At 38.7% G+C, this 9,762-nt stretch overlaps 1 pseudogene; it reads right to left on the bottom strand.

Annotated features, from left to right (window-relative positions):
* The window catches only part of LOC116539029, an 11,249-nt pseudogene extending 1,812 nt beyond the window's left edge, over positions 1-9,437 (bottom strand).
* Positions 9,438-9,762: the final 325 nt, after the last annotated feature.

Raw genomic sequence — 9,762 nt, 5'->3', positions numbered from 1 at the left:
AAAAAAAAAAAAAAATAAAAAATAAAAAAGAAACAGGGTCTCATTCTGTTATCCAGGCTGGAGTGCAGTAGCTTCGACCTTCTGGGCTCAAGCAATCTTCCTGTCGTTGCCTCCGGAGTATCTGGGGCTACAGTGCGCACCAGCATACCTGATTATTTTAAAAATTTTTTGTAGAGATAGGGTCTCACTATATTGCCCAGACTGGTCTTGAAGTCCTGGCTTTAAGCGATTTTCCCACCTCAGCCTCTCAAAGTGCTAGGATTACAGGTGTAAGCCACTGTGCCCAGTCAGTTTTTTTTTTTTTTTTTAAATTATTGAGTTTTGAGAGTTCTTTATAGATTCCATGTACCAGTCCTTTGTTGGATAATTGATTTACAAGTATTTTCTCCCAATTTGTAGCTTGGCTTTTCATCTTCTTAGCAGGATCTTTACTGGAGGAAAATTTTAAAATTTTGATGAGGTCCAACTTATCAATGTTTCACTTATGACTTGTGCTTTTGGTGTTAAGTCTAAGATCTCTTTGCCTATTCCTGAACCCTGACAATTTTCACCGGTATTATTCTCTAAAGGTTTTCTCATTTCATGTATTACATTTAAGTTGGTGATTCATTTGAGTTAATTGTTCATGAAGAGTAAGATTTAGGTCAAGGTTCATTTTTTGCCTATGGATACCCAATTGCTTCAACATCATTTGTTGAGAAATCTTCATTTTCTCCATTTAGCTGTTTTGCACTTTTGTCAAAGACCATTTCACCATACTTGTGTGGGTCTATTTATGGGTTCTGTGTCCTATTCTATTGATCTATGCCTCTTTCCCTCCACCAATAACACAAAGTCCTAATTGCTGTAGCTATACGATAAGTCTTGAAATTTGGTATAGTAATTCCTCCTACTTTATTCTTCTTTAAATTTTGTTTTTATTGAGGCTGGAAGCAGTGGCTCACACCTGTAATCCCAGCACTTTGGGAGGATGAGGCAGGTGGATTACCTGAGATCAGGAGTTCGAGACCAGCCTGACCAACGTGGTGAAACCCTGTTTCTACTAAATACAAAAAGTTAGCCAGACGTGGCGGCACATGCCTGTAATCCCAGTTACTTGGGAGGCTGAGGCAGGAGAATTGCTTGAACCCAGTAGGTGGAGGTTGTAGTGAGCCGAGATTGTGCCATTGCATTCCAGCCTGGGCAAGAAGAGCGAAACTCCATCTCAAAAAAATATATATATTGTTTTCACTAGTCTAGTTCCTTACCTTTCCATATAAATTTCAGAATAGTCTTATGTATATCTTCAAAAATTCTTGCTGGGATTTTGATAGTATTTGCATTAAATCTGTATATCAATTGATGTACTTACTATGTTGAATCATCCAATCTGTGAACACAGTGTATTTCTCCAGATACTGAAATCTTTTTCTTTCATCAACATTTTTGTAGTTTTCACCATTCAAATCCTATATATGTTTTTTTCATTTTTATTGTGTAAAATACATAAAATTTATCATTTTAACCTTTTTTTTAAAGACAAGATCTTGCTCTGGCGCCCAGGCTGGAGTGCAGTGGCACGATCACAGCTCACTGCAACCTCTACCTCCTGGGTTCAAGCTATCTCCCCACCTCAGCCAACCTAGTAGCTGGGACCACAGGCACACACCACCATGCCCGGCTAATTTTTGTATTTTTTGTAGAGACAGGTTTTTGCCATGTTGCCCAGGCTGGTCTCAAACTCCTAGACTCAAGTGATCCACTTGCCTCAGCCTCCCAAATTGTTGGGATTACAGGTGTGAGCCACTGTGCCCGGCCTTAACCATTTTTAAGTGTATAGTCCGGTGGCATTAAATACATTCATAACATTGTGCAATCATCATTAACTTCCATCTCCACAATTCTTTTCATAGTGTGAAACGGAAACATTATATTAAACATAACTCCCCACTTCCCAATTCTCCCAGCCCCTGGCAGCTACCATTCTTTTTCTACGATTTTGACTATTCTAAGTCTCTCCTATAAGTGGAATCATATACTATGTATCTTTTTATGGCTGGTTTATTTCACTTAGCCTAATGTCTTCAAGGTTCATCCATGTTGTAGCATGTGTCAGAATTTCCTTCCTTTTTAAGGCTGAATACTATTTCATTGTAATGAATAGACCACATTTTGCTTACCCATCGATCTGTTGAGGGACACTTGGATTGCTTCTACATTTTAGCATTTGTGAATAATGCTGCTATAAACATGGGTATATAAATATCTCTTCAGGTTTCAGTTCTTTTGGGTATATACCCAGAAATGAAATTGCTCAATCATATGACAATTCTATTTGTAATTTTTAAAGGAACTGCCATGCTGTTTTCCACAGTGACTGTATCATTTTATATTCCCACCAACTGTGCATAAGGGTTCCAATTTCTCCACATCCTCGCCAACACCTGATTCTTTCTGTTTTTGTTGTTTTGTTTTGTTTTTTGTTTGTTTGTTCGTTTTTGAGACAGAGTTTCCCACTGTTGCCCAAGCTGGAGTACAGTGGTGTGATCTTGGCTCACTGCAACCTCCATCTCCCAGGTTCAAGTGATTCTCCTACCTCTGCCTCCTGTGTAGCTGGGACCACAGGCGCACGCCACCATGCCTGGCTAATTTTTGTATTTTTAGTAAGATGGGGTTTCGCCATGTTGGACAGGCTGGTCTCGAGCTTCTGACCTCAGGTGATCCACCTGCCTCGGCCTCTGAAAGTGCTGGGATTGCATGTGTGAGCTACTGTGCCTGGCCCTAGTTTCTGTTTTTTAAAATAGAAGCCACCCTAATAGGTGTGAGGTGTTATATCATTGTAGTTTTCATTTGCATTTCTCAAATGATTAATGATATTGAACATCTTTTCATGTGCTTATTGGCCATCTATACATCTTCTTTGGAGAATATTATGTTTTGTTTTGAATGATTGTAAATGATATTTTATTTTCAATTGTGAAATTGAACATGTTCACATGTTCCTTACCAGTATATAAAAGTACAATTGATTTTTAATGTTTTTCTTGAACACTGTCTTTGCTGAAGTCATTTGTCAGTTCTAGTAGTTTTTTTTTGTTTTTGTTTTTTGTAAATCCCTTAGGATTTTCTACATATACTACCATGCCATCAACAAATAGGGACAGTTTGAAAGAATTCTTTCTAATCTGTATTCCTTATATTCCTTTTTCTTGCCTCACTGTGCTGGCTAGAACTTCCAGTACTGTACTATGTTGACTAAGAGTAATGAGAGTGGGCATTTTTGGCTTCTTCCCTCTCCTAAGGGGAAAGCATTCGGTCTTTTATCATTAAGTATTATATTAACTGTAGGGTTTTTGTAGATATTCTTTATCGAGTTGAAAACGTTCTCCTCTAGGGCCAGGCATGGTGGCTAATGCCTGTAATTTCAGCACTTTCGGTGAGGCTGAGGCGGGTGGATCACAAGGTCATGAGTTCAAGACCAGTCTGGCCGATATGGTGAAACCCCCGTCTCTACTAAAAATAGAAAAAAAAAAATGTTGTATATATTTTTTTAATGGTGCATGCCTATAATCCCAGCTACTCGGGAGGCTGAGGCAGGAGAATTGCTTGAACCTGGGAGGCAGAGGTTGCAGTGAGCCGAGATTGCACCACTGCACTCCAACCTGGGCAACAGAGCAAGACTCTGTCTCAAAAAAAAAAAAAAAAGTTCCCCTCTATTCCTAGCTTGCTAAGAGTTTTATGATTATCATAAATGGGTATTAAAATTTTCCAAATGCTTTTGCTTCATCAATTGATATGGTCATACGAGTTTTCTTCTTTAGCTTAGTAATATGGTGAATTATATTAAGTAGTTTTAGCAAATTGAACCAGCCTTGTACCTCTGGAATAAAGTCTATCATGTTGTATAATTCTTTTTATATATTATTGAATTTTATTTGCTAATATTAGTTAAGAACTTCTGCATGTATATTGAGGAAATTTGGCCTTTAATATCTTTTTTTGTACCGTCTTTTTCTATATATATATTTTTAACCAGGATAATAGCTTCACAAAATGAATTGTAAAGCGTTCCATCCTCTTCTACTTTCTAAAGGAGATTGTTTAGAATTAGTTTAATTCTTTTAAATTTGGTAGAATTTTCCAGTGGAATCATCTGATATTTCTTTTGGGGGGTGGGGTTAAATTACAAATTCAATTTCCTTAATATATAGAAATTCAAATTATATATTTCATATTGGGTGAGTTGTTTTAGTTTGTTATTTTTGATTAATTGGTCTATTTCCTCTAAGTTGTCAAATTTATGTGTAGAGTTGTTCATGGTATTCCCTTATTTTCCTTCTGATGTCTGCAGGGTGATAGTCCCTTTTTCATTTCTGATATTGGTAATTTATATCTTTTCTCTTTCTTTCTTTCTTTGTCAATCTTGTTAGAGGTTTATCAATTTTACTGATGATTTCAAAGAGCCAGCTCTGTGTTTTATTGATTTTTCTCTATTGTTTTACTGTTTTCAATTTCATTGATTTCTTCTCTTATCTATATTATGCATCTCCTTCTGCTTGCTTTGGGTTTATTTTGCTTTTCTTTTTCTAAATTCTTTTTTCTTATAGCCACTACCAGGGCCCATTTTTCTAAATTCTTGAGGTATATTCTGCTGTTGTTGAGTAGAGTATTCTATAAATGTTGATTAGATCCTGTTGATTGATATTGTTGAGTTTTTCTGTATTCTTGCTGATTTTCTGGCTAGTTGTACTATCAGTTGTTGAGAGAGGGAGGTTGCCATCTCTAATGGTGCATTTGCATATTTCTCCTTTCAGCTCTATCAGATCTTGAGTCACATATATTGCTGCTCTGTTACTTAGTGCAAACACATATAGAAGTGCTATGTTCTTTTGGTGTACTGACCCTTTTATCATTATATAATGTCCCTTTCTGTCTCTGGTAACTTTCTTTTCTTTGCAGTCTACTTTATCTGATATAATAGAGCTATTCCTATTTTATCGTGATTCATGTTTATATTAGATATCTTTTTCCATCCTTTTACCTTCAATCTGCCTTTATCATTGCATTTGAAATGAGTTTCTTATAGACAGTATATAACTGGTTCATGCTTTTTGATCCACTCTGCCACTTTCTGTCTTGTAATTAGTATATTTAGACAATTTACATTAAATATAATTATATTTGCTACTTTATTTCTTATTTTCTGTTTGTTATTTCTCTTTTTCAGTTTCTATTTTCTTTCTCCTGTCTTCCATATTGATTTATAATGTTTTTTAGTGTATCTTTTTATGTTGTTTTCTTATTGGTTTCTCTAGGAATTACATTATACATACATATAAATCACAGTTTATTTGTGTCATCACTTTGCCAGTTTAAGGGAAAGGTAGAAATCTTACCTCTATGTCTATTTATTCTCCCCCATTTATATAATTGTCTTGATTTTTTTCCAGAGCCATTTAAAACTATATCAGTGTTATATTTTTTGCTTAAACTGTCAAATATGATTTAAAAATCCAGGAGGAGAAGGAAAGTCTAATGTATTTACCCAGATATTTTGCTTATCATGTTCTCTCTTCCTTTCTCATGTTCCAAGGTTACTTCTTTTATCATTTCCTTTTTGTTTAATAAACTTTCTTTAGCCATTATTTAGAGTAGATCTGCTGGTAACAAATTATCTTAGTTCCCCTATATTTGAGAATGTCTGGATTTTCCCTTCATTCCTGAAGGATACTTTCACTGGATATAGAAATGCAGGCTGAAGCTGGGTGCGGTGGCTCACGCCTGTAATCCTAGCACTTTGGGAGGCTAAGGTGGCTGGATCACTTGAGTTTAGGAGTTTGAGACCAGCCTGGCCAACATGGTGAAACCCCATCTCTATGAAAAATACAAAAATTATTGGGTGTGGTGGCACACATCTGTAGTCCCAGCTACTCGGGAGGCTGAGGCAGGAGAATCGTTTGAACCTGGGAGGTGGAGGTTGCAATGAGCCGAGATCGCACCATTGCACTCACTTCAGCCTGGGTGGCAGGGTGAGATTCCATCTCAAAAAAAAGAAATGCAGGTTGACAGTTCTTTTCTTTTAGTACTTGAAAGATATTGTACCACTTCCTTCTACTCTGTTTCCTAATGTGAAATCCTGTTATTTGCTTGTTTTTCTCCTGCCATAAGGTATAATTTGTTTTTTGATGCCTTCATAATTTTTTCTTTGTCTTTAGTTTATAGAAGTTTGATTATATGTGTCTTGGTTTGAATTTCTTTGGGCTTATTCTGCTTGGAGTTCACTCAGCCTCTTGAATCTCTAGGTTTATGCCTTTTGCCAAATTTGGGATGTTTTTAGCCATTATTTCTTTGAATACTTTCTTAGCCCTACCCTCTCTATTCTTTCCTTTTGGGTCTTCAGTAATACCAATGCTAGATCTTTTGTTAAAGTGCTACATGTTCCTGAGGCACTATTTATTTATTTATTCCATTTTTCATTTGTGTCAAGTGTGCTTGTAATTGCTCATTGCATTATTTTTATGATGACTGCTTTAAAATTTGTGTCAGGAAATTTTATCTCATGGTTCATCTCAGTGTTGGCATCTAAAGATTATCTTTTTTTACTCAGTTTGAGATTTTCCTTGTTTCTAGTGTGATGAGTGATTTTTTATTGAAACTTGGACATTTTGGGTATTATGTTATGACTCTGTGTCTTATTTAAACCTGATGTTTTAGCTGGGTTTTTGGCCACTGCATTGGCAAGGGAAGGGGGTGGGGTGATCCCTCATTACTGCCAGCTCAGCATAGAAAGTCTATTCAGCCTCTGTTGACATCTGGGGGGGGGGCGTGTTCTTTATTATTGCTGGGTGAGGTGGGAGTTCAGGCTCCCCACTAGGCCTCCGCTGACACCCCAGGGAGAGGACAGCATAAATACTGCTGAGCAATGGTAGAAGTCCTGATTCTCTATTAAGCTTCTTCTGATACTGCCCAAGCAAGGATGCAGGCTGGAAGTACAGGTTCCCTCTGTGGTTTCCTCATCGCTACCCAGCAGGGATAAAAGTACTAGCTCCATACTTGGCCTTCTCTGAAGATATCCCAGTGATGGGTGAGGGCACATTGTTATAGCCTGGCAAAGGCGGAATTCTGGGCTCCCCACTTGGCCTTTGCTAGTGTGAACGAGGATGGTGCTACATTTTTCCCCCTCCTATGGTGTTTAGTTAGAGCAGAGCAGCTTCTGTCTAAAAGTTTTCTCTTTTCCTGCGTTGCTCCTTTCTTGGCTCTTTGGCCAGATAGAACAGCTTTTGTTAGGATTTTTTTTGGTCTACACTTATTGACATTTCCAAGTGCCATCTCCTTCAAAGTCTGCTCCTTTCAAAGAAAGTGCCACCTTTCAAAGTCTTCTTATGTTCATTTCATATATAATGTCCAGAGTTTTTCATTGTACTTAGTAGGAGGAGTAAGGAAAAGCATGCCTACTCCATCTTCTTGGAAGCAGAAATTTCCAAGTTTTAAAGACTTGTTATTAAATCATACCATACATATGGAAAAGGGCACATATCTTAAGCATACAGGACAATGAAGCTTTACCAACAATATACCCATGTAACTAGAACCCAGATCAAGAAACAGAACACAACCAACACCTTTCAGAAGCTTCCATATGTTCCCTCTGATCACAAGCCCCCCACCCTTGCAAAGTTAACCACTATCCTAATTTCCGCCAGTATAGATTAGTGCTCTCTATCTTTGTGCTTTATACAATGGGCCCCTTTAAAACACGTAAATACCCCTGGAAGATTTAATGTCTTAACATGTCATTGACCAATACCTTACAATGAATTCATTTGTCATATGATTTGACTTATGTTTAATAACAATTCATTTATTAATATTATAAAACACATTAAAGTTATAATAACCTTTCTCATGCTTCATATCATTTGATTCTTACAAATGCCTATGAAATAGGTTGTATTATTAACCTCATTTAAGATGAGAAAATTGAGGCTCAAAGAAGTTAAACGGTTTGTCTAAGGTCACCCACGTAACAGGCAGAAAGATTTGGCAGCCCTAGAAGAAAGGGACCTTGTTTGTCCACCTGTCCATGTATCAATTTTAGAGAAGAATCTGATTGGCTCTGGTTTAGTCTTCTGACGATTAAATGTCAAGGGCGGGAAAGGACACCGATTGACGTACCCACCATAGTCATGTGGAGTCAGGGAGGGGATCTTCAAGTGACCCAGAGGAAGGATTGAGAAAGTAAGCTAGACAGACAAAACCTCACTTACCACAGTCCCCAGTGGGAACAAAAACAACTACTCCTACTACTTGATGTTTATGGACATGTTAAAATAATCAAAACTTCTGTGTCTTTTTTTCTGCCTCTTTCTCTGTATCCACATAGGACTCATTTTAACAGTTTAGAATCACATTTTGTATAATCTGGAATGAACTGGAATGGAAGAGACTATGTATCTTCTTAGTATATAGAAGAGGGAAAGGAGGCTGATAAGGGAGTGTTTTGTCCAATTTCATGTACATGCTTGTTTTATGTTTTTTCCTTCACTTTCATGTATCATAAGAATAACTTCATGAAATTAACAATTTAGGCCAGCATGGAAACCTGCTCTTAGAAGGCCCCCTACTAAAAGACGGACTTTGCCATAGTTCTGGTGTTGCAAAGCCAGTAAGACAGTCCCCACCCCCAAAGAGCTCAAGTTCCTGGCTTCATTTCATGCACCTTTAGTAACCTCCAGCTAAATGCAGGCTGCCCCACCTCTGCCTAGAATAATAAGGGGTTCTTGGATTCTCCATCAATAGGTCCTGTCAGACAAGCCATCTGTATCATTCCAGGTCCTGGCAGGAAACAGATGACACCCTCAGATTAGGTAAATTGAGAAGAGTTTAATAAAGAGACTATTTAGAAAGGAATATCAGGGTATAGGGAAACCACAGGCCAGAAGGAGCAGAAGGAGGAAGCAATCTCTGGAAACTTGAGAGAGAAAATCCTGTGAGGAGGGCCTCTTGACAGGAGCTGTAGCTTTTGGTCCAGGGACACAACCGTCCAGCTCTCAAGGAGATATTTGGGGGGAATAAATACTCTGACCTCTCTCCTCTTGGTTTCCCACCTCCTGCTGGGGACCAAGGTCAACTGGAAGGCAGAGGACATAGGAACCCTTTGATGGAGTTCATCCAGGCCCGCCTCTAGGAGCACAGAGTGGGTGGAGAAGGGTGGGGTGGGTCTGGAGGGGTCAAAGGAAGCCATGTCGTCCACCATGTGAGTTTAGAAATACTCTACTGCAGTTCTCTGTCCATGTTGGTTGCTCTCAGAACTTCTGGGCTAGGGGTGTAGGTGAGGGGGGTTGGTGTACCCTCTTCCTTAGTATTTCTAGCAGGAGGTAGGGCAGCTTACCTGGTCCTCTTCTGCCTGGGTTATGGGCTTTCTGTTCATCTCCAGTGCCCACAAAAGTCAGTGTCATCCACAAAAGAGGATGTCTGCTCTGAGCCCCAGCCTCTAAGCAGGGGACTACCTTCCCATACCTGTCCTGCCAGCTTTCTTTCTTCTGTCTTTCTCTCTTTCTCTCTCCTTTTTCTTTTTCTCTCTCTCTCTTTCTCTCTCCTTTCTTTCTCCTTCCTTCCTTCCTTCTTTCCTTCCTTCCTTCTTGATGGAGTCTTGCTCTGTCACCCAGGTTGGAGTGCAGTGGCACGATTTCTGCTCACTGCAGCCTCTGCCTCCCGGGTTCAAGCTATTCTCCTACTTTAGCCTCCAGAGTAGCTGGGGTTACAGGTGTGTGCCACCACACC

Source organism: Sapajus apella, unplaced genomic scaffold (assembly GCF_009761245.1).
Source record: "Sapajus apella isolate SASKATOON/1434 unplaced genomic scaffold, GSC_monkey_1.0 scaffold125, whole genome shotgun sequence".
Lineage (NCBI taxonomy): Eukaryota > Metazoa > Chordata > Mammalia > Primates > Cebidae > Sapajus > Sapajus apella.
This window is presented reverse-complemented; position numbering and strand designations above follow the sequence as displayed.